Source organism: Arvicanthis niloticus, chromosome 13 (assembly GCF_011762505.2).
Source record: "Arvicanthis niloticus isolate mArvNil1 chromosome 13, mArvNil1.pat.X, whole genome shotgun sequence".
NCBI lineage: Eukaryota > Metazoa > Chordata > Mammalia > Rodentia > Muridae > Arvicanthis > Arvicanthis niloticus.
This window is the reverse complement of record NC_047670.1, coordinates 72169914-72194507: the sequence shown is the minus strand read 5'-3', so window position 1 is coordinate 72194507 and position 24594 is coordinate 72169914. Positions and strand designations below refer to the sequence as shown.

General features: G+C 46.8%; 1 protein-coding gene and 1 long non-coding RNA gene across 4 annotated transcripts in view; one reads left to right on the top strand and one right to left on the bottom strand.

Moving 5' to 3' along the window:
• Positions 1 to 6020: 6020 nt before the first annotated feature.
• LOC143434156 (uncharacterized) lies at positions 6021 to 11115 on the bottom strand. 2 transcript variants are annotated; one of them, XR_013103451.1, is made up of 4 exons: positions 10531 to 11115; positions 8396 to 9924; positions 7607 to 7964; positions 6021 to 6628 (listed from the first exon to the last, which is right to left on the bottom strand). It is a non-coding gene; the product is annotated as an uncharacterized LOC143434156 (long non-coding RNA). The 2 variants fall into 2 exon arrangements; XR_013103450.1 differs by lacking the exon at positions 6021 to 6628 and having other exon boundaries at positions 7290 to 7964.
• A 5445-nt stretch (positions 11116 to 16560) lies between these two features.
• Vdr (vitamin D receptor) overlaps positions 16561 to 24594 on the top strand; it is a 54652-nt gene continuing 46618 nt past the window's right edge. For both annotated transcript variants that reach the window (XM_034516200.2, XM_076911983.1), the window contains exon 1: positions 16561 to 16639. The gene's annotated coding sequence lies outside the window, so the exon portion shown is untranslated. The remainder of the gene's footprint in view (positions 16640 to 24594) is intronic.

The following is a 24594-nucleotide window of genomic DNA, read 5'->3' as shown; positions in this document are numbered from 1 at the left end:
CTGTGAGGTGAGCCCCTGTCCCCCTGTCCTCCCGTTCACTGCTGTGCACGGGTGTAACTTGAAGGCAGGTTCCTCAGCTCTCACATCTGCTGCTCTCTCCTAGGCTCCAACTTCAAGGCCTGGTGCCCAAGGGTTCTGGTGCCTGGAAATCTAGAAGTTCAAGACAATTTATAGCCCTCAGGGCAACTCTTGGGCAAGGAGGGACCAAGACGTGGTTCCTGCTCTCCTCTCTCATCCCCTGGCACACAAGATCCAGAGGAACGCTCTACCCAGATGGCTCAACCTTCATTGTGTTGTCCATTTTTATTCCGTTCCTTTTTCTTCCTGGTTCCTCCTGTCCCCTATAAAACACTTTACTTTCCCAAATGAATTGCCTACACCCAAACCTTTGACTCCAGTTTCTGCTTTCTGGAGCACCAGTTATGATCCTCACCTTTTATTCAGCTATTTGATCTGGTGGTCTCTTTTTGAGAACATTTGAAAAGCTAACTCAATCTTTCTCTCCAGCAGATATAAGACCCTTCAGACTTCTGTTTCTTAGTCAGCTCTTTAAAAGTTCTGTTTCCAGGAACTTAGCCACTTCTAAAATGTCTCAGCATCAGCTGTTTATTCTAGTTTTTTGACCATTTAATTTCTATGGCATCTTTAGCTGGACCCCTTCACGCTTCTAAACAATTACTTGTTTCTTCTTTCTTCCTGTGTTGATTTGTCTTGATGTGGGATCAGCTATATTATTAAAGATTCAGCTTTTACATTTCTGCATTACGTTTAAATTTTTAAAATTTATGGTCTGTTAACTTAATTTTGTGCAATTTTAAAATAACTCATTACTTTCTCCTCTGCCATTACACAGGACACTCATCATACTAATTTTGAAATTTAGAAATATTTTAAAGCAACTTTTTTTTTCAACTGTAGCTCATGGACTGTAAGTCTGCCATCACCATCTGCAGGACTGCAGCCAACAGCTTTACAATTCTGCTTGCCTATTTGTCTTGGTCGGGATTCCCATGGCTGCGATTAAATATTGTGACCAAATCAACTTGGAGAGGAAAGGATTTGTTTCAGCCTCCGTATCCCAAAACACAGTCTCCATGAAAGAAAATCGGAGCAGGAACCTGGAGACAGGAGCTGCAGAGACCATGGAGGGGTGCAGCTTACTGGCTTGCTCAGCCTGATTTCTTAGAGAACCCAGGACCACCAGCCCAGGAGAGGCACCGCCCACAATGAGCTGGTTCCCCCCACACACACACATTCATCATTAATTAGGAATATACACCACAGGCTTACCCACAGGGCAATCTGGTGGGAGTATCTTTTCAATTGGGGTTCCCTCTTTAAAACAATTCTAGTTTGTGCCTACTTGATATAAAAATAGTCAGCACACTGTTGTTTGTGCCTGCTTCATGGCTTGTCCCAAGAGTGTGGTGACCTGCAAAGCCCATGAAATAACTCCTATCATGGACTGCATGCCAAGCAACTGTCAGCATTATAAATTATCATGCAAGTACTATGTTAGTTGCATTGACAAGTTTCAATGGTTCATATGTACTTAGTAATGATACTTATTTTCTTTTTTACACATGCATTTTTCAAAAGCATGTTTTACAACTTCACTTTGTAGAGCACTTTCTTGCACACCGAGGAGTTCGTGTCTATTTCCCACCCCACCTCCTTTCCTGAACCAGTCAGAGGATTGTTTTGCAAAGAGACCAGAAGTTAGTCAAGATCATGTGACTTGTTTTGACCATTAAGTATAGTGGACTTTTAAAGCACAGCGATGAGGACTGAAAAGATACCTCGGCAGTTAAGAGCACTGGCTGCTCTTGCAGAAGACCCAGGTTCAGTTCCCAGCAACCACATGACAGTTCTGTAATTCCAGTCCCAGGGGATCTGATGACTTCTTCTGACCTCCCTGGACACCAGGCACACATGAGGTACATATGCATACATTTGGGCAAAGCACTTATATAAAATAAAAATAAATAAGTAATGCCAAACCAGGCAAAATACAGTTCAGAGCAACTTACAACCTTAGCCCATGCAGCTAGTGATAGCCTACCATATGAATAAACATATAAAATAAAAGAAGAAACTTCTGTTAGGTCAAAAGTTCCAAGGTAGTTTTGATGTTATTCTTGTTTTTTTTTTATTTCATTTTGATTTATTTTTAATAATGTATATGTGCAGCGAAGGGGCTGGGTGTGTGCACTTGTGTGCAGGAGCCACGGGGGGCCAGAGGTGTCAGGTTCCCCTGAGCCAGAGTTACAAGTGGTTGTGAGCTACCACTGTGTGTGCTGGAGGAACCAACCTCAAGCCTTCTGCAAGAACAGTTCATACCCTTACAGGCTGAGCCGTCCCTCCTGTCTGTTTGCTGTTATGAAACTGTATCTTGTGTCTTAGGCCAGCCTCCAACTCCTTATGTAGCCGTGGATGACCTTGAACTTTGTGTGTGGTGGGGTGGAGGGTGTGTGTGTGTATGTTTGTGTGTGTGTGTGTGTGTGTGTGTGTGTGTGTGCGCTCGCAAGTCAAAGCCAGAGAACACAGTGTTCCATCTCATTCCCATCTCCTGCTAGGCTGGCAGCCAGTAAGCTCCAGTTATCCTCCTGTCTCCAACCCCCTCAGTGCACAGTGCTAGGGGTTATGGGTGCTTCCAGGCGCTGAGATTTCAAACCAGATCCTTAAACTTGCACATCAAGCAGTCTTAGTCACTGAGTCTTCCCAGACTTGACCTCGAGCCTCCTGAGTGCTGGATCACAAGCATGTCCCACTATGCCCAGTCTAAATTGCTCATTTAGTGTTGCCGCAGCAACCTCTCCTCTCCTGCTTCATCTTGCTTCTTCTTAGCTGGATTGTGGTCAGAGAATGCAATTAGTATGAAAGTGATTCTTTGAATATTGACACTAGGTTTATGCCCTAACATGGCCAGTTTTCATAAACATCCTACCAGTGTTCAAAAACAATACTTATTCTCTTAATTACTGGGTGGAACGTACTGTACTGGGAACTTAATTCACATTTGCTCATTGTTTTTTTTTTTTTTTATCTTCTCTATCACTTATTTCAAATTTTATTTCGTCTTATTTATATGTCTGGGTGAATATAGAGACCAGCAGAGGGTGGGGAGCCCCATGGATCTGGAGTCATGGGTGGGTGTGAGCTGTGTAACTGCGGTGCTGGGGTCTGAACTATAGTCCTCAGGGTTGAGCAGCCAATGTCCTTAACCACTGAGCCACCTCTGTGTCACCCTCTCTTGTTCTTCTGTCTACTCAGTCTCTCTGGCATTGAGACATTTCTCAGTGTGACTGCGAATCTTTCATCTTTTTAACCTGTCCTTTGGCTGTCCGTGTCTGTGGCTCTGTCATTGTGTGCACACAAGCTTAGAACCGTTTGAGAATCCTGGCAGACTCCTCATGGGTATCTGAAATTTTAAGTCACTATTCTTTCTGTAGGATGTTTATTGAGTGACGAACCACCATGGTTATTGGTGCATGTTGACTTGCCTTATTAAGTGCTTTATCTTGCTTTTGTCCCTACATCTGACTATGGCTGAAAAGTCAGCCTAAGGGGCTGGTGAGATGGCTCGGCAGTTAAGAGCACTGACTGCTCTTCCAGAGGTCACGAGTTCAAATCCCAGCAACCACATGGTGGCTCACAACCATCTGTAATGGGATCTGATGTCCTCTTATGGGGTTGTCTGAAGACAGCTACAGTGTACTTACATAAAATAAATAAATAAAAACCTTTGGGCCGGAGCAAGCCGGGCCTGAGCGAGCAGGGCTGGAGTGAGCAGGGCCAGAGCAAGCAGGGGAGAAGGGAAGGAAGAGAAAAAAAGAAAAGAAAAGTCAGCCTCAAGCCTGGTCAGATCACATGGTAGGTGTCTTTTCTCTCATGGCTTTCGGTGACTTTTCTGGATGTGAACACATAGTTCTCCTGACATCCATTGGGCTTCGTGGCTCCCTGGAGCTGGAACCACCTTAGCCATTGTCTCTTTACGTATGACCTGGCCTTTCTAGAACCTCAGTTGTCCTGACTGAGCGTGACTCACTATCTCTGCCACATCCTTTAATGTCTCACGTTTCCACGTCTTCATCTTCCTGCTTACATTCCAGGTCACGGGTCGGATGGCTATGACTTCCAGTTCACTCACGGGTTGGATGGCTATAACTTCCAGTTCACTCATTTTCCCCTCAGTTATTGCCAAACTGCTGCTTAATCTACCCAAAGACTTGTAAGACGCAACACAGTATTTTCTATTCTTTCTAGAAATTCATTTGCATTTTCCCCCATGTCTTCATATTTATAGTTTCTCTTCACCTGACTCTTTTTTTAAGTTTCTCTCATATTTCTTTAAACTAATTAAACTTACTTTATACGATGACTGCAAGTTTTAATATCTGAAGTTCTTGGAGCTATTTCTGCCGTGGTTTGTGTCCATGTGTGTTTTGGGACTTTGACAGTGACAGCATCTGGAGCTGGGATGAGATTGGGCACTCTGCAGTGACGAGCTCTGGATTACATCAGTAGCAACATGGAATCACTGTGTATATATTTATTTCTATTTGTTTGTTTGTTTTTGTTTGTTTGAGACAGGTTTCCTTTGTGTAGCCCTGGCTATCCTGGAACTCACTCTGTAGACCAGGCTGGCCTTGACCTCAGAGATCTGTTTGCCTCTGCCTCCCTAGTGCTGGGACAAAAGGCGTGTGCCACTGCTGTCCAGCCCTTTCATTTACTCTTTTGAAAGACACTATTAAAGATTTAATTCAACATTTCATGTACACTAGACAAGCATTCCACTACTGAACTAGTCCCCATCTTTTCTTTCTTTATTTATTTTTTTAATTTTGAGGTAGAGTCTCACTCCATTGTCATACTGGCCTTAAACTCACTCTGTAGCCCATGCTAGCTCTGAAATTTGACCCTCCCACCTCAGCCTCTGCAGCTGGGTTACCTACCTGTGTCACTAGGACTGGCTTCTAGGATTGCTTTAAATATATGATGTATGAAAGTAGGATCAGGAAGCCTGTGATTTTTGAACTGTAAACCCAAAGAAGCACTGGGTTTTGGTGATACTTTTAGAGTGCTACTTCCTACCATTTTGAATAGTCAAAGCCAGCTTCCCACCACTGGAGAGGTTCATTGCTCACTCTCCTTCTTGACAGCTGGCAGGCGCACTTTGAGGATTCCCCCTTTACCCAAGACAATTCTTGAGTTTTATTTCCCATCACCATGTCCTGGGACACCATTAAAATCGAAGCTCGAAGATATTTATTTATTATTGTTTTTAATCTATCTATTTCTTTTACAGGACTAAAGACCTGCACACCAGGCAAGCTTTTTAACACTGAGTAACACCACTAGCCCTTTTAATTGACTTATTTTACCTGTTTTGACACAGGCTCTTGCCAAGTTGTCTGACTGGTCTTGACTTAGGACCTGCCTGCCTCTGCCTCCTAAATACCTGGGACCACAGGCTCCCTTTATTTTGAGCTCCTTTAGTGCCAGTTTGGTGATTAACTTAGAATTTTAGAAGATTGTTGTTTCAACTGGGAGGTGTCTAACCCTTCCAATGATGAGAAATGAACTATCTTTTCAACCTTGGCACAGTCCCTCCCAAAGACTCTGTCCTTAAAGGGTACGTGATGTTTGAAAGAAAACAACACAGCAATAAATTTTTAATTGCCAGGGCTCAAATGTCAATCAATCATCTAATGAAGTCAGATAACAAGTGACCCCAGGGGTACTGTGACTAACCACAAAGCAGGGATTGTGTCTTCACATGAAGAGTTTGGAAAAGGAAGTAAGTGAGCAGCAAACATGAAAGGAGCCTTCCTACTGTTGGGCCTGAGTGCGCTGGCCCAACCTGCAGGAGATGCAGTGTCAGTTCAAAGTCTAAGATCCAAGGAATCAGGGGAAAGGTGGTGGGTAGGGTGACAGAGACACGCTGGGTCCTGTCTCGTGTCAGCACCCAACACAGAGGACAGCATTAACTCAATTCAATGACAAGGAGTTTGGTTTAATAAAATTGTATAAAAACAAAAAAGGAAAAGGGGGCATGGGACAGAGGTTTACTAGGGAGGAGAAATAAGGAAAGGGGATGGCATCTGAAATGTAAATAAAATATCCAATAAAAAGTAAATTAAAAAATAGTAAAAAAAGGAATTTGGTTTTGTTTTTTCTTTTCCTTTCTTTCTTTCTTTCTTTCTTTCTTTCTTTCTTTCTTTCTTTCTTTCTTTCTTTCTCTTTCTTTAACTTTCACCATTGAGATTCCCTTCTCATTCTCACCATGACGAAGCATTAAATTTCTGGGGCAAAAATAGCATCAAGGATTCAGTTGTTGGGGCTCATGGTTCTCGTTTGGGCATCCTGTTCAGAACATCCATCACAGTTCTTTAAGGAACCATAAGCCATGTTTTCCTGTCTAGAAACGTTGATTGCTAGTCGTGTATGAAGCCCTCTCTGTACACACAGCACTGTGCCAGGTTCTCGAGCACACAAAAGCATGGTTCTTTGCCCCCAAAGGAATTCCTGATCCCAATGTAGCTACCCGGTTTGTTACCTGCTGGTTACGTTTATGGGAGGGATCTCAGCCCTTCACACCGAGTCACTCTGAGCATCAGTTTCCCATCTGCAAAGGGAACACGATAAAGAACGCCGTGAAGGTGGTCTCTTGACAATGCCATCGGAACTAGGTTTTAAATGGACATTTTATTGAGTTATAACAGGCATAGAGGCAAGACTACCAATCTCAGGTGAAGAATGTCGTGAGTTCTCATAAAGAAAATGCTCACAATTAATTGCTACCCAGGTCAATAAATATCCAGGTCCCATAGCAGAGAAGCCCCCCCCCCCCCCCGTCTCATCTGATGTCATGACCTCCGACCTCCTTGCCAAGGTATCTCCCACTATAACTTCTAACACAGTAAGACATCCCATGCTTCCAGCTGAACCTAAGCAGCAGTTTGAGTTGGCACAATGCCACTCCAGGCACAGAGTCTAAGGAAACAACAGTTCTAACCTGGTGAGATCCCTTTTCTGGGTAAAAGGTACAAGCAGATGTTTCTGGAGTTCTCTGGGAATTTGTTAGGCATCCTTCCAAATATTTTGAGCATTTATCCTATGACCCCCGTGGATTATACTACAGGATGTGGTTCTATATAGCACCATGGATGTCAGCATCCTGCCTCCATTAGGACTCACAGATGCCTGGGCCCATATAGCACATCACCCTGGCTTTTTTTTTTTTTTTTTTTTTTTTTTTTTTTTTTTTTTTTTTTTTAGACCGGCATGTCCACTAGCTTGCTGCCTGCAGCTGTTTAAAGAGTCAATATATCTTTGGGTGGGACTGGGCAATAGAAGCTTAACAGTCTGCACTCTGATAGGTCCAGGCTTTGATGAGCTGGCCCTGGTATCAAACAGTAGATTTCCCTCAGGGTGAGGCCATTTGGGGGAAGAAAAGCAACCTAAGCCTCGGTGCTAACTGCTGGAGCTTGGCAGCCTCGGAACTGGCCGTATGAAGTCCTGGTGGCTATTTGTAAACTCACAAAGCAATCAGAGCAGTCTTCAATGGGTCAGAAAATCTTTCTTTAATTCAACCTTCACCTACCTTATTAACTTCATCTTCACCTGCAAAAAGCAGGCTACAAATGCCACTTTGTTCTCGAAAGCAAGAGACAAATTCCCCCAAAGGTCTAGGTCTTTCTAGACAAAGAGTACAGTTGTCATAAAGTCAAAGCTATTATAACTGACATGGTATACTCTAAAGATCTTAAATGATCTTGCTCTGGTGCTGGTGTGAGCGGCCTCCATTTTTGAGTTTATTTTTTACTCTTGCAACAGTGCTAGGCAGCCCAAGTCTTGCACAGTCAGACTGCACTCCTCTTGAGACACGTGGCAAGCACTCTTGGCAATCCTCTCCAGCTGGCTCTGTGGTTGCTCCCCATGTCTCACAAAGTAGAAGCAATCTATTGGAAGTGATCAGTAAAGGCGTCAGTCAACGCCCCAGCCCATAACCCCACCATCTGGGTCCTCTGGTTCTTGGATGATCAGAGTTGACTATCTCAAGCCAAACATCTCCAAGCTACCCTAACTTTAATACATACTAGGTGGGCTGGAGAGATAGATGGCTTGGGGGTTGAGCGTAGGACTGTGCTTCCTAGAGGACCCAGGTTCAGTTCCCAGCATCCACATGGGGGGGTGAGGGGCTCATAACTGTCTGTAACTCCAAGATCTGACACCCCACACGGACATTGATACAGGCAAAAACACCAATGCACATAAAATAAAAAATAAATAAATTTTAAAGCAAACAAACAAAAAACCATACTAGGTAGAAGGTAAAAGTAACCTAGAAGTCTGTGCTGAGGGCTAGGATACACTGCCAAGCGTCACTTACTGTGTCCTTAGTTTTAAGATTAGGTACCACTGTTGATGGCACAGCGATCAATTTCCTTTTTCCAAGTATTCCAATTCCTTCTCTATCTCGTGTTTTCCCCCACAACTCATGTATAACCTATGAGATAAAAAAGGTCATAGGGGCTGGTGAGATGGCGCAGGAAGTAATAGTCTTGCCCCACAAGGCTGATGTCCCGAGTTTGGTCCACAGAGTTTATGGTAGAAGGCGAGAGCTCATTCTGAAAATCATCCCATGACCTCTGCATATGAGCCGTGGTGTGCACCCACCTCCATTTACACACACACACCACAGACAATCATTGGAAATAAAATTAAATTAAAAAATAATTCAAACACTCTGGAGGCAGAGCCAAGCAGATCTCTGTGAGTTTGAGGCTAGCCTCATCTACATGAGTTCCAGGACAGCCAGGACTATAGAGAGAGACTGTGTATCGAAATAAAAATATTTATTGTCAACAATAATAATATTTCTATTATTATATTATATACCTTATATATTTATATAATTTGTATATTATATCATCATCATCATTATTTTAAAAAGCATCTTATCTTAGTACTTGGGACTTTAACATAAACAATCTTGCATCTGAGTCCAGACCGGGCTACCTAGTAAGTTTCAGACCAGCCTGGATTCTAAAAACAAACAATTTATAAAGATCAAGAAAATATGCAGTTGAAACTCCAGACACCAGCACAATTTTAAGGGGCTCTGCTAATGACTACAATTAGCTACTAAGTTAATATTCCACCTATCCATCAGCAGTCCCCTGGAGTCAGCAGCCCTGTGACTGACATTTATTCTTATTCTATTGATGGTAAATCACATGCGCAGAGAGATCCAGCGATTGCCCCAAGTTACTCAGCCAATAAGAGGGACACAACCCAAACATGCTTCTCCCTACACTCTCTGTCTTGGGACCTTATAGAAGTGTGTCAGGGAGCTCTCTCGGCATACAGAGATCACAGATATAAAATTCAGTATTTTCCAAAGTTAAAACTCTTTCAAACCCAACTGAAAATGGCCCAAACCAAAGACTTCAGTTAAGTCATCCTATGTATAGAAGCTTTAACTTTCAGAGAGAACATTCATGAAGGGTATCAAAACCAGTATGTCCAGCTCCCTTCCCCAAAACCAGTGTCTCCATCGCTCCAAAAAGCAGCAGGAGGAAAAGGGGCAGAGTGGGGTAAAAACAGAACAGTGGACCCGCTGCTCAATGGCTCACTAAGCACACAGCTTTGTCGGTGTGGACTTCTGCATCCATTCGTTACCGCTCTCCTTTCTAAAGCAATGGCCTCTAGAAGAAGACGCTCTGTGTGGTCCCCTATGCACAGAGAGAGGCAATATTCTGACTTTTTTTTTTTTTTTTAATTGTTTTTAAGTTTTGTTTGCTGGTTTGTTTAAGACAGGATTCATGTGGCCCAAGCCATCTTCAACTCTCTGAGTATAGCCCAAACTTCTGCTGCTTTGTCCATCATCCATGTTCTGAACTCCTGAAAGATAAATCGCTGAAAAAAAAAATCAAGTTTTAATATGTTGCTTGTGTAAGAGAGCCATCAGTACCACCTTCTGGCCCTCTTATCCAGGAGCCAAGTGTCAAATCTGCTCGGTGAGATATCTCAGTGCAAAGAGTAGACGCCGGTCGGGACAAAAGTCAGAAAGTATCAAGAATATCATTTGCGGTTAGACCTGATATTCACTACTGTTGTTGAGTCCCACCCAGAGTTACAGCACGAAGTGGAGATATTAGCTGTATACTGGTAATAGTTTTAAAATGATTTCTATGCTCGGGCACTGTTAGGTCTCAAAGCCAGGACAAATGGCCAGAGGTGCCTATTTAACATATCAAAGCAGATCTGGCTGCCAGGTTCTCTGCCTGTTTATAGGACCCCCTCCTGGCTGTCATATCTCACCCTCTGCCCTAAACTTGTCTGACCCAGGGGCTGGGCTGCCCTTGCCCAGCTGTCCTTCCCCATAGAATCTAACCATTTGGATACCTGGTCTTTTTCATTTACTCTCTTTTAGGTCTCCAGACAGATGCATCTGGTTCCCCTGCTCTCCCCTCTCCCTTGCCCTTTCCCTTCCCCTCTTAGCCCCCTCCCCCATCTCCTCACCTGGCTCAGGGTCCTGTGCACTCTGGACTCTCCCAGATGCCTCCTCTGCCTCTGGCTCTACTCTCCTCTTCGTTTACACAGAATGTTCTCCTCCGCCATGCATACATAGGAGCAATCATGTCTTTCCCTCGTTAATTTCTTCTTCTTCTTCTTCTTCTTCTTCTTCTTCTTCTTCTTCTTCTTCTTCTTCTTCTTCTTCTTCTTCTTCTTCTTCTTCTTCTTTTCACTCAGATGTGACAGTTTCTCATTTGCCAGTAGGTTTTCACAACAAAACCATCTTGAGGTCACTTCTCGGTTGCAGGACATTCTGACAGTGCACAGCGAAAGACGCCTCTGCCACCCTGTCCACAGTAACGCCAGCTGGAATGAGAAGGGGACAGCAGACACACAAACTTTAACCACACTGACGTCTTTGACAGCTAAGAACAATGAAGTGAGTGCTTCTGAGTGGGGCAGCCAGGATTTGTGGTGTGCTCCTACCAGGCTAAAGGCCAAAGTCAGAAAAAAAGAGGAGCTGTCAACGGGCACATCTTTCTAGAGTCGGGGCCCCAGGGGAGAGATGTTTAACGAATTCCTGGGCTGCTGACGGAATGTCCTCCCTGTTCTGAAGAAACACGTAGGCGTGTCCAGGACCTGGGCTACGGGGCTTCTGCTCACTGGTATGAAGGAAGGGAGATTGTTGCCCAACCACCCTCCCTGGAAACACTGTTTTACAGAAGTGAGGATATTAGAAGGCAGCCAGCTTTCCGCTGCTGACTTCTCCTGCAGCAGCATGACAGTAAGGTAACTCCGTTGTCATCTGTGTCATTTCTAAACCACAGAGTCTCTCCACTTACCTCCATCACTTGGCTCTTCCAGAAGACCTTCTTCCTTAGAGGAACAAACTACAAATTCCCAGATGGGTTGTAAGTGTGATTCTCTTTGCTTTCTGCAAGACTGTTCATGATCCTTGCAAAACACTCAGACAGTAACTGGATGAGAAAGGAGTCCGCTCTGAGTTGCTCCAATGGTATTAACGGTTGACTTTGGGGGCTGGGGAAGTGTTATCATTGCCTGTTGTAGATTTGGACAGGAGCCTAGCAGATACCTGGGAGTTGGGAGAGCTCCATGTTGCCTCTGTTTGGAGGCACAGGTAGAAGTCTGCACCTCCCCATCTGATCCCCGTCCACCCCCCAGGACATGCTAACTGACACTGTGTGTGGGCCAATAGATTGGCAACCTGGGCTTCAGGATGTGGGAGGAGATGAGAAACAGATGCCCAAAACCCTCAAGGATAGAGACATGATCTGGGCTGCAGGGAATGGAGCAGTGGAGCCAGAAGAATTTAGAGCCAGAAGGATACCCGGCAGCACCTGGCTGTTTCTAGAGCAGGCCAGAAAGCTAGAAAACTCAGGACAGTGACAAGGTAACACTTGACTTAAGGCCACAAGAGCAAACCTTGATAGATACAAGTTACCTCAGGGACCTCATGTTCACCATAGGAGAAGAAATTCCCAAAGCCCTGATCCCGTCATAAAGCCACCCTGGGATGCCCGATGATGCTCCTTGTATTCTATGCTGGTCCTCTCGGGTTCTGGGCTCTCGGATCCCGTGGTGTGTTGAGCATTGGAGTCTACAATCGTGTGTGTGTGTGTGTGTGTGTGTGTGTGTGTGTGTGTGTGTGTGAGAGAGAGAGAGAGAGAGAGAGAGAGAGAGAGAGAGAGAGAGAGAGAGAGGCAGTGGGACAGAGAGCTAGAGGGGGAAGGAGCTAGAAGTGGGAATTTAGAGAGGGAGGGAGAGTAAGAGAAAGAAAGAAAGAAGGAAAGAAAGAAAGAAAGAAAGAGAGAGAGAAAGGGTCTCAAACCTAATTAACCCATTAAAACATCAAAACAGACCTGCCCACCAGGTTCTCCCAGCATTCCTCAGTCCCTACCTGTCATGGTAGAAGAGGCATGCCCTGCCTCCTTATATTAAACTTCTTCAGTCCAGGGGCTGGGCTGTGCTTCCCTATATAATCCATTCATTTTCATCTTCCTAGCCTCTTAATCATCCTCTTTGCCTAGGCTCCACCGCTTGGTTGGTGTCTCTCCTCCCCTTTTCTCCACACCTCTCTCCCCTCACCCCTTCCATAGCTCAGGGTCGTGCTCACTCCAGACTCTGCTAGAGGTCCCTGCCTCTGGCTATGTTCTTCCTTTTTATCTACAATAAACCTTCTCTTTCACATCACCTAGGGGCCATCTTGTCTTTCCTTTTTAAAAAATTTTTTTTCCAGAGAGAACCCATTTCAGGGAAGCCCTTGTTTCAGGAGAACTTTCCTATAGGTATTCTGGGTCATGATGAATGTGTGTCTTTACTGGATAGCAGTTGGCAATTTGAGAGCCATTGCCCTGGAAAGCCCCTTTCAACGGATTTGTCTCCTCTGCCTGCAGCTCCTCCATTTATTCATTTCATCTGCATCATCAGAACACAAACACGAACAGTCCCAGATCCCCTTTGTCCTAAAAGATGGATGAGTTAACCTTTTCAAACTTTTAATTTCATAAAAGCGTCTAAGGGAGGGGAGAAGTGAAAAGGTTTGGTTCCTTCTGCCACCGCGACCCTGCGGCTCTGTCGCTCTCGGGCATCTCTCTTCCGGTATCTGTTGATTGAGAGGTTTGCTGTTGGTCTTCCCACATGCCTGTGACAATAAAATATTAAGGAGAAGGAAAGAGACCTAAGACGGGAGAAAGCAAATGGTCAGAGGGAAACAGTCCACTGAGAGCGCAAAGGGCACCAACCACTCTTTTACCAGGGTCTGTGGGAATGTCAGAGACGAAAGAATCTTCTTGGAATCTTACATCATGGCCAGGAACTCAGAGAGGGCCAGCCAATCTCTGAGACATTGCCCAGGCCACAGAAAAGGGGGGCTCATAGGCTGATGACAGGCCACATGTGCCCACACCACCCATAGGCACCCAGGGCCTAGTAGAGATGACCAGAGACCAGGCTTTGCCTTATGGGATGCACAAGGTGGTCTCAAGCCCTGAAGTCCCTCCTGCAAAGAGCATGCCCCTGGCAGGGGTCATTTGCTAATAGACAAATGGCTGAGTCAGAGGCTGGAGAGATGGCTCAGTGGTTAAGAGCACCGACTGCTCTTCCAGAGGTTCTGAGTTCAATTCCCAGCAACCACATGGTGGCTCACAACCATCTGTAATGATGTCAGATGCCCTCTTCTGGTGTGTCTGAAGACAGCTACAGTGTACTCACATACATAAAATAAATAAATATTAAAAAAAAAAAAAACCAAATGGCTGAGTTACAGAACTCCTATGTAGTTCCTGGTAAAACTGATCAGAGACAAATACTGAACAGAGGAAATCTGACCAAGTAACCAACACCACCCTTCTAAGGACAACAAAGAATGCTATCTTCAGAGGTAAAAAGAAAAGTTATACTTTGCACAGAGGATCTGGCACTTGGCTCCTGTGACAATCTAGCAGAATTTTGTTTTGTGTTTTGAAACAAGGTTTCTCAGGTAGGGCTGCCTGTCCTGGAACTCACTCTGTAGAGCAGGCTAGCCTGAAACTCACAGATCCACCTGCCTTTAAAGGAATTTAAAGCTACTAGCTCTGACGTCAAGTTAGCAGAGAATGCTGTCTGCTCTCAAGGTTCCAGGAAAGGACGGCTGAGCATGTAACCTCCCTTCCAGGACCTGCTTAGGGATGTGTGAGGTCAGGGGACAATGGGAGGTGCTAGAAGAAGAAACGAGGAAAAAAATCTTGCTTTTTCCACTGTTACAAAATTACCTTTCTGAGAACAAAGCCGGGGTAGAATAAATTCTTATTCAATACAAATACAAAGTGTCTTGTTATAAGGTGATAAACTGTATGACAGAGTAACAAAATACTACAGCCGATCATTGTTGCCTGGAGATGGTGGAAAGGATTTGATGGACAGAGATATGAAGGAGAGCAGAGTCTGGAGAGCCAGGTGAGAGGTGGTGGTCCAGGAAGGGAGGACAGGGATGACATCACTGGGGGTATGGTTATTAGACCAATCATGGAGTGTGTTAAACACAGTGATGACACCTACAATCTTGTAAATTTGCCAAACCTAGAACCTCTGAGTTCTTCCTGGCTGTTATTTTTTTTTTTTAATGTACATTAGTGACTTGACTGAATGGTGTGTGAAGGTGTCCGATCCCCTGGAACGACAGGTACAGGCAGTTGTGAGCTGCTATGTGGATGCTGAGAATTGAGCCCCGGTTCTCTGGAAGAGTAGACAGTGTTCTTCATGGCTGAGCCATCTCTACACTCACCCTGCACATGGTTGGTTTTTTTTCTAGACTGTGATCTAATAGGTGAAAAGTACATGAAAAAAAAATTTTTTTTGAGAGCCAGTGTGAAATGATGTCGGTTAGTCAGAAAGAAGACAGTGTTCAAGTGGCTCTGACATTGCCCAGCTGTAAAAATGCCCAGTTTTAAGATGGGGGCAGGTTTTGCTGCTTTGTCTTGAAAGATTGATCTGAAGGTTGAATAAAACATTCAGAGAATTCTCTTCATGCTGTAGAACATGCTATGCTACCTATGTGAACTTCCAGTTCACAGCTGTGAAGAGATCCACAGTGGATCAGTATGGAGTATGTCAGTGCTCATCGTCCGTAGCCTCCTGCAGCCTCATAAGACTTCAGAATACCTTAATGTGTTGGCTGTTGAGATTTCCTCCTGTGCTTTGAGAGTCATCTTTCCCATGATGCTCTGGAAAGCGATTCTTTCATTTAGAATTGGTAATTTTTTTTTTCATTTAGAATAAATATCAGACTGGCAGGGCTTTCAAAAGGCCTCTTTCATTCATTCCTTTGATACAGATTGTCCATCCCCGAGTTTAACACCGTGTGCTGCATGTTTTCTGAAATTGCTAAAGCCTTTCTAGAACGCTTGTTTCCGTGACAGTCTAAGGGACTGCCTCACATCTTCCCCTCAGACCTCCGCTGTCTGGAAGCTCTTCCTTCTGGTTAGCCCCTGTCGGTTTCTTGAGGACAGCCATCAAGAGCTGGAAGGGGCAGTATTTCTTCTACTTTAACACTGAGGAATGGTAAGTGCACCTAGCGCCAGGCTGGGTTCTCATCCTTCACTGGCCCGCCGGTCGGTCTGGGCAAATCACTCGGTTCTCCACCTCTCTGTCCCCACTGAGTCTCCTCAATATTATCTTCCCTGACTAAAGGAGGTCACCAACTGTCCAGTGACATTGTGAGTATTTGTATCCTAAGAGAACACTCTTATGTTTATTTATACATACATCTACTCAAACGACGAAGCCCTATCGACCCATTTCTTTCAGCATCTGGTGAGTAGAAAATAATCTTTATCCATTTTTTTCTACAACAAGTTCTCAGGAGCCATCCACAGTTCCTGGTCTTTAGGTGAACTTTGTGCCTGTTTCATTCCTTCACACCAGGCAAGGAAGGAGGATCTGGGAGGCAGAGACCTCAGAAGCTAAGGCAAAGCCCGCTGGAATGAGATGCAATTAGCCAGAAACATGCTCCGAAGCTGTAGTTAACAGAGGAGCGTCAGGTAGAAGAGAGGACGCAACTCCATTCCGGTCCCCTGTGCTAATCCTAACCAGTAGAGTCCGGCTGAGCTCCCTGCAGGAGGAACTCGCCGGAGATTCCCCACGGGCGCTCGGAGAACAGCTCCCCGCAGCGCGCCGCGGGCGTCGGGGTCCCGGGTCAACTCAGGTACGGGTGGCACACCTAGCGGAGGCGTCGACAACCGACTGGGTAGAACCACGGCGGCGGGGGTGGGTGGTGCATACATCACGGATCACCACAGGCAGAAACGTGGATTTGCACACACATCATCAAAGGCTGCCCCACGGAAGGCAGACGCCTGTGCTGCGCTGTGGCCGGGGGTCCTGGAGCCTCTCACAAGGCAGGGTGTCCAAGGCGATAGTGCAGTGGTTGATTCCAAGTCAAGAAAGTTTCAGGGCTTCAGAGGGCTGAACCTAGTGGGCGTGGTGGAGGGGCAGGGCGGTCCGGGGGTGGGGCCTTAAGGGGGCGGGGCCAGGTGCTGAGCAGTCTCTGCTTGTCAAAAGGCTGCTGCCGAGCCTCTACCGCCGGGAGCGCCAAGCAGTGAGTCCACCGCCGGACCAGGTGCGGATCGGGGAGCAGGGGGAAGGGGGTTCTATGTGCGTGGTTAGACCCGGGGCGGGCGTCTGGGGTCTGGAGGTCTGAGCGTCTGGGTGCGAGCAGTAGAGTCAGAGACTCGGAAAGCAAAGTTGGCGACTGAGATCCGGGCCATGAGGTTGGGACTCTGAGAGGGCACCCAAGTCTGAGAAAGCTGAAGTCCGTGCGAGACTGACGAGGGGGCAGCCACCTCCGCGATGCTCAGGCGGCTCGGCGTAGGAGTTTTTTTTGCTAGGATGGTGCTCAGGACTGGACAACAAGAAGCGTTTGTTTCTTTCCTTGGACCGGCGCTTTGGCTTGGAGTGGAGGAGTAAGAAGAGAGGGACTGGCTGTCGATGGTGCTAAGGTCTCTGGAGGTGGGGTGTGTGGAGCCTGTTTATTACCCCCGCGGAGCCCATGTGTGGTCACCTGTGATAGTGGAGTGGAATCTTTTAAATGGGGTTTTCTTTGCTTGACTTTCTAAAGCCACCAGTGCTTCAAGACTAGTGTACTGGGTTTCTCTTTCAGGAGAGCCTGTCCACAGATATCCAGAGGGACTCAAGGGCGAGCGTGGAAATTGAGAAAGGGATTTTAAGGGGTAGTTTCTGTTTGGAGAGTGAGGGGACTTGGATCCAGGAGAAGAATCTAGGTAGGATCTTCATGTGATCTCCAGGACCACTGTGTCCACTATGACTATTCCCCCACCCGAGGCTGAATCTGCCTGGCCTCTGGGAGCCTTGGATCTCTGAGCCTAAGCCACCCTCCACCTCCTCGTGCTCCTCCTCCTCGTGCTCCTCCTCCTCCTCCTCTTTGTGGTGAGTGAGTCAGCCTCCTGTCTGGGCCCAACAGCAGTGAGAGGGGCCAGAGCCCAGGCAAGCAGTTGGACAGGCATTTTCTGGGCATTGCAAAAGTTCCCTTGGACAGAGTTCAGGTCTGCCCCAATGCACTGAGGAAGGCCATCTTCTTCATGACAGCAGGGTGGGGGTCGTCAGTAATGGCCTTTTGATGGGCAAAGGGTGATTCCAGGAGATGGCTACAAAGACACAGTGGTTTTGTGGTAAATCAGTACCTCTTCCTATTCTTAAGAACTAAAGGTACATCCCAGTACTGTGGACTTACCAGCAACTGGTTCCATTTCTACCTTGTCCATTACCCAGGCATGCAGGAGAAATCAGAAGGTTCAGGGAGCAGAAAATGGAAGGAAGTCTTTCCCCAGGCTAGGGAGTAAGAGTGAACGTCTGAGGGGCAGAGAGGGGTTGTCTGGATCCAGGACCCTCAACTCTGTAAACTAGGGGTATTTTATATTTGGGGGACCATCTCTATTTTTTCTCTAGCTGAAGACTGGAGAGAATTGCGTGTTCAGGCATACAGCCAGAACAGGAGGCAGTAAGAGTAAAGTCCTTGGTTTTGTTTTGGATACTAGAGACCCCTTGAACAGAAATAGGTGGCCTGGGGGCCTCACCCTGTAAGCTTTTCTAGCTTGTCTGAGGCCACAGTGAGGCCACAGTGACATTGCCTCAAACTGCAAAGAGTAGGAACCCCCAGTCAGGGCTCCTGGTGAGCTGTGACTTGGTTCCTGACCAAGATGGTGGAGGGCCTGGAAAAGGAAAGGAAGAGAGTCAGCCAGCTTAGAAGAGACCGACTCTTCTGTAGGTACAATCGTCAGTCTGCACATACTCGAGTGGCCCTGGTGCGTTGGGCTCTACTTACTTATGACATGATCTATAGGTTTGCGTCCCCGTCCACCTCTGAACTGATCTCTTGGAGGGTCTGAGTCCCTTGGGAAGCTCCCAAAGGCCCCCTAGACCTCTGCCTTCAGCACAGATTGTAGATATGCAGAGCCTAGGATTTCAATACAGAAAGGTCGAGGGTCTAAATGGCTAGACCGAGAAGTTACCCAAGACAGGAGAATGCTGTTGTTTAGCCTTTCATTCTATGTCTTAGGAGTTGGCTGAGATCAGCCTCTCGGCTGCCATTGTCTACGCAGTGGAGAGGCAAGGCCAGGATGCTGAGATCCCATTTTAATTTGTAGTTAGATAACGGGTTAGGGGGTCAAGCTTCCGCTTGCCACTGCTTTGAGTTCATCTGGGATGCAGGTAGAGGGAATAAGGACAAGGCCATGTTCGATTAAGAGTCATCTGTGTGTCCCAGGGTGGTGGCAGCCCCTTCCCCCAAGGGATGCCAGCAAAGCAGATCCCAGCAGACTAGGTCTCAGCCTCCAAATTAAGCTCCAGGAGGGACAGCAGGCCTGGCACTGTCTTCCATTGCTGTTCAGTTCGGGTGGCTCTGACTGGGCTGAAGCCAGCAGCTGCTCTAGACTACCAAGACCTCACTTTTAATTACACTTCTCTCTGGCTTGTCCTTAACCTTGCTTCATGTCAGTGCCCGATGGATACACACACACACACACACACACACACACACACACACGAGCGGCTGTGTGATTTATTATCCAAACTGGGATTCTCATGAGTGAAGGGAGTTTTGTGTGTGCCTATGCCAAGACATAAACCCAAACCCGGGTAAGCTGGATACCTAATCATCCAAACCAGAAGAGGTCACACGAAGTGACAAAGGGACAAGAGTGTCAGGAGAGACTTAATGCTGAGGTGAAGCAGGGGCAGCGTGATCCCGAGGGACGCCCCAGCACCCCAGCCTGCTCTCTGGCCTCGTCAGCCAATTCCAGTTCTTCCTTAAGAAGAGAATTCCTCCTGACACCTTGTCCCCAGACTCAGCCCACTGCTGAAGTGACTTTCTTTTGTCCTTCACTTGTGACTGCTCTTGTCTTTGGTCTTTCCTGTGCCACCGCAGGTCAGAAAGGGACAAGAAGACCTGCCAGCTCTTCCTTAGCTTCCCCAAGGGAACTGGGATAGAGTTAGGCTGAGACTCAGCTGCATGCCTCCTCTTCCTACAGCGGCTTCCTTGATCCCTCCAGCTTCCCAGACCTCTGGGGACTCTCCCATGTCCAAAAGAAGCCCCACTCTAATGTGAGTAAGCAACCAGGAAGGGAAGCATATTCAGATCTTGTCCTCGTAGATTAAAGAGCACAGGTCAATTAGAATCAAAATCCTGGAAAATGACAACCAAGACAGGAAGCAGAGCTGGGGAGAGGCTACTGAGTAGGACATAGAACTGCCACCCATGGATGCCAGCATTTGAGTGTCCTGTCTCTGACTGTTGGAGAAATGGTCCAGGGTGGGGACAGATGCATCTTGCTCAACCTAAGTTATAGGCGTTGGTGGCAGCAACAGCATCCTATGGTAGTGTCATGTGGAAGAGAAACTGCCCTCTCCTCTGAGTCCTCGTGGTTCAGATACTCAGGGAAGCCTCTCTGGAGAGTCCCCAGAGGCTGAGTGTGTGAGTGATAAGTGCCCAGGACACGGGGGAGTGGAGCCTCCATGACTGTTTACTCTGGCAAGCCGGAAGTCATTATTTCTCATCACTACAAATGAAAACAGCCAATGGGACCTCTTGGGAAATCCCGCCTGCCTGTTGAGAGCAGGGAGGTGGTGAGAACCCCTTCCCCTCAACTCCAGCACTGAGCTGACTAAGGGAGGGCAGGGTAGCTAGTGGGCAAACAGCAGAGGCTAGAGGGCGCTGTGAGAGTCTATGTGCCACGCTTCTGTGAACCTGCCCTGCAGGTCTCGTGCCAAAGAATAAAGTAAGCAGTGTTCCCAGAACCAGATGCCACACAAAGTCTTCATTCTGCACAGGGGAGAGTCCGTCATTAGCAGGGTGTAGGCAGCTGTACCAGCAAGAAAGTGGGGTTAGAACAGCACCAAGCTCCGGTTCCTGGGAAGTTACTGCCTCTCACTGGTCTTCTGATGCCAAGCCGAACCTTTAAGGTATTCTGCATGATGTGACATGGTGACAAGACTAGTGTGTGCCACCTGCTGGCGCTGGAACCATAACTCTAGGAACGGTGGCTCACTGGGCACTAGATACTGCTGCTTACTTAATAGGTACAGCCTCCTGGTCCTATTTCCTTTCTGTGTGAAGAAGGAAGGACTCCTGTGCCCATTCTATAAATGGAAAAACTGAGGCTTGGTTGGGTCGAAACATGAAGACAAAGAGTCAGGACTGCTGAAACCTCAGTAGTAACCCCCAGGAACTCTACACCTCTGTGTTCCCAGGCAGGGCATTTGCAGACACTTAGTGCTGTGGCTCCCGTGTTATAGGCTTGTAATCAGTGTTTGTGGGTTGTAGGGTCAGATTTACTCACTAGTTTGAGCAAGCTAACCTGAGCGTAAGTTCCCTTGGGCCAAAGGTTGCTCTGGGGATGGTAGTGTCTCAGAAGGCTCCTTCTGTGCCTCTGTTTGTGGTCTTAGATACAAATTCCATTTCCAAAGCATCAAAGAAACTCAGCGTTGTGCAGAAATCACACAGAATCCATACTTAGATGGCCTGGAAGGCAAACGAAATCCTCCTCCCGGTTCAAACGGCTGTGTTGTGCTAGGTGAATGGGTTAGAGAGGCCACTGCCCCACCAGCTCCTCTGAGCTCCTCTCCCTTATCTGGCCCCACCCTGCTCTGACTGTCTCTTTTAGGCTCCTGACCCCAGCTAGCTTTCGGACCTGGAGAAGTGGACTCTAGTCTGCTCTGAGGTCTCCAGTCAGGCCCTGTGCGGAGCTCCTGAGCTCCCCTTGACGCTAACATTCAGCAGTGTCCTCTAGCATGCAGTAGAGGCTTTGAGGCTGGTCTAGCTCCTGGGAAGAGCAGGAGAAACAGAGACAGAATTCTGGATCGGTCACAGTCTAGCTAATGAACTTGGTGGCAAATTTCTTTTTTTATTTTTATTTTTCAATTTAATTTTGTTTACTTATTCACTTTACATCCTGCTCACTGCCCCCTCTTGGTCACCCCCTCCCACAATCCTTCTCCCATCCCTCTCCCCTTCTCTGAGCAGGAGGAGCCCCCTGGGTATCCCCCTACCCTGAGGGCTTGGCACTTCCTCTCCCACTGAAGGCCGCTCAGCTACAAGAACATATCCCCTGTACAGTACAGGTGACAGCTTTTTGCCCCCCCCCTCCCCCACCCCCATTCCAGTTGTTTGGGCTCCCGGGGCAAATTTCTTCATTCCTCCAAATTCCCATTTCTTTATCAGTAAACCTGGGGTGATTGTAGCCACTCTGCAGAATTGTTGAGAGTTAGCAGAGGAAAGTCAAGTGCCCTGCACGGTAGACTTCTGAAGGTTTCCCACAGTCACTCCGTGGACATGGACTAAGACACTGGGAATTTAACAGCAAAAAGAAAGATTATCATGAATGTTTCTAAATTGATACCACGTGGGAGGAGAGGAGGGAGGGGAAATGAGGTGGAAGTGTAAAACAACAACAATCCAAATTGATAGCACAGAAACCTATTATGAAAGATCCCGTGGGACCTCAGGAATGGCTGTCCTAGCGTCTGGCTGAATGCAGATTTGGTACACTGGTTTCTCATTCCAAGCCATGGGTGACACGAGGAACCTGGAAGCATCGCCGAGCTTTTCAATTATCTTTTGTTTCGTTTCGTTTTGTTGTTTTTTTTTTTAATTGAGAAATAATCTATCATTCAAGAGTATATAACATGGTTACAGATGCTCTGTGACACTAACCACCCAAGTTAGGAGCAAAGCATTTACAGCAATTGATTAAACTTCTTAAAGTATGTGTGTGTCTGGGCTGACAAGAAGGCTCACGGGGTAAAGGCGCTTGCTGCTAGGACTGACAGGCTGAGTTCAGTCCCCAGACTCTATATGGCAGAAGGGGAAAACTGATTCCCGAAAGCTGTGTGCACGTGCGTGTGCGTGTGCGTGTGCGTGTGTGTGTGTGTGTATCTGTGTCTGTGTGTCTCTGTGTGTGTCTGTATGTGTGTGCCTGTGTATGTCTGTGTGTCTGTGTGTGTTTCTGTATGTGTGTATCTGTGTGCGTGTCTGTGTGTGTGTGCCTGTTTGTGTGTGTGTCTGTGTGTGTGTGTCTGTTTGTGTGTGTGTCTCTCTGTGTGTCTGTGTGTGTGTCTATGTGTGTGTGTCTGTTTGTGTGTGTCTGTGTGCGTGTGTCTATGTGTGTCTGTGAGTGTGAGTGTGTGTGTCTGTGAGTGTCTGTGTGTGTCTATGTGTGTCTATGTGTGTGAGTGTGAATGTGTGAGTGTGTGAGTGTGTGTCTGTGAGTGTGTGAGTGTGTGTCTGTGAGTGTGTGTGTCACTGTGTGTAGGCATGTAGGCCAGCGGACAACCTTAGGTGTTAACCTCAGGAACGCCATCCGCTCCTGGAGCTCATCACTTAGGCTAGACTGGCAGTGATTTCAGGGGTCTGTCTGTCTACATCTCCCACTTTTGGGATTACACATCTCTGACACTCAGAGATCAAACTAGGTCTTCCAGCTTCAGGAGGTAAACATTTTACCAACTGTGCCTTCTCTCCAGACCATACAGTCTCTTAAACAGCCCCTGGCCTTGCCATGGTTACCAGAGCCCTCTCGTCACTCCCCAGGGCAAGGTCAGCTTGGGTTTGTTATCCCTTGCTTTCCTTTCTAAGTTCTCACGTGTGTTTTTGAGACAGTGTACAGTGCTGGGTCACATGGCCTGGAGGTTTTTACACACCAATCTCTGTCACATGCTTTTTCATGGGACCTATGTGTTCTTCCACACTGACACACCGTATGTCCTCCCTCTTGTGGACAGTCTTCTGCGTTGTTTCCAGTTCAGGGCTACTGTGAAATGTTAATACAATTGTCTCCTGCTTCATCTAAGGCATCACCGGTTCACACAGAATCCAGAGCATGGAGTCAATATTTAAAACAAACAAACAAAAACAAACAAGCAAACCAGAACTCAAAATTGGTTGTACATGGAAGGTCCCTTTCTTCCTCCTGGTTTTCAATACTCAATATCAACTCCATCTCCCAAATGACAGAATTATTCTAGACAAATCTATGCAGCCACTTTTAGCTACTGTGGTATTGTCATGGCTTTGGCTTCTGACTGGTAGGAACTTGTCTGAGGCACTGTAGACAGGTGGGCCAGGCATTCTGAGAACTCTGTGCCTGACCTCTAAGTATGGTTGAAGTCTTATCTTTCTGGCCTTCCATCAGCAACAGACAAGGGATCAATTGCAAGTCTGCATGCTTGCTAAAATTTCATGACTCTTCCGTTCATCCAGAGCTTAATGTTAGTTAGACCTGAGCCTATACTAGGTGCTCAGGCAATTCCTACTGAGTTGCATTTTTGCCAAGTGCTTTAGAGGGATGTACATATTTTCCTTGAATGTAAATTTTTAGAGAAGGACACAGAATGTGTAAACCGTGTGTGTTAGCTGCCCGTGCAGCTAACTGATTTTGGGGCTATGCTAGGATTCCTTAGAGGGCTTCTAAGCTCCTCGCGATGCCAGAAAAGAGAGATGCTTCATTGGTCAATTGTTCAGAGTCTGACCTTGTTTCTCCAGCTTTCTGACTTGACTTGTCTCGGAAGCAGCCGGAGGGCTGAGATGGGGGGTAACTGAGAAGTTGCCATGAGGAAACCAGCCAAGTGCTGAGTGTTGAGCAGCCTGCCTGGGGATACTAGGGAAAGGTGTTATTAGGGGCCCAGCATCCCGGTAGATACATAAACAGTCAGCTGCCCACCTAGCCACCCACCCACCCGACTAAAGAATGTGGCTGGCTGGGCAGTTGCAAGGGCCACCCTAGCTGTCAGTCAGCTCTGTAATGACTCCAGCCGGTCTGTGCCTGTCGATTCCCAGGGAAGACAAGTACCTGTGAGCCTTGCTCACCTTGGGTGCCAGGCCCAAGCCAGGCTTAACTAAAGTCAGGTCCTGACTATCTTCCCCCCATGATTCCCCTACCCCTGACTCCACCCAGTGTCTCTCCCTACAGCAACCTTTGACCCTTATGAAGTTAGCATATTATATAATAACCGAAAGTTATGGTGACCAAAGGCTAGTAAAACTTAACATGTTCCAGGGACGAT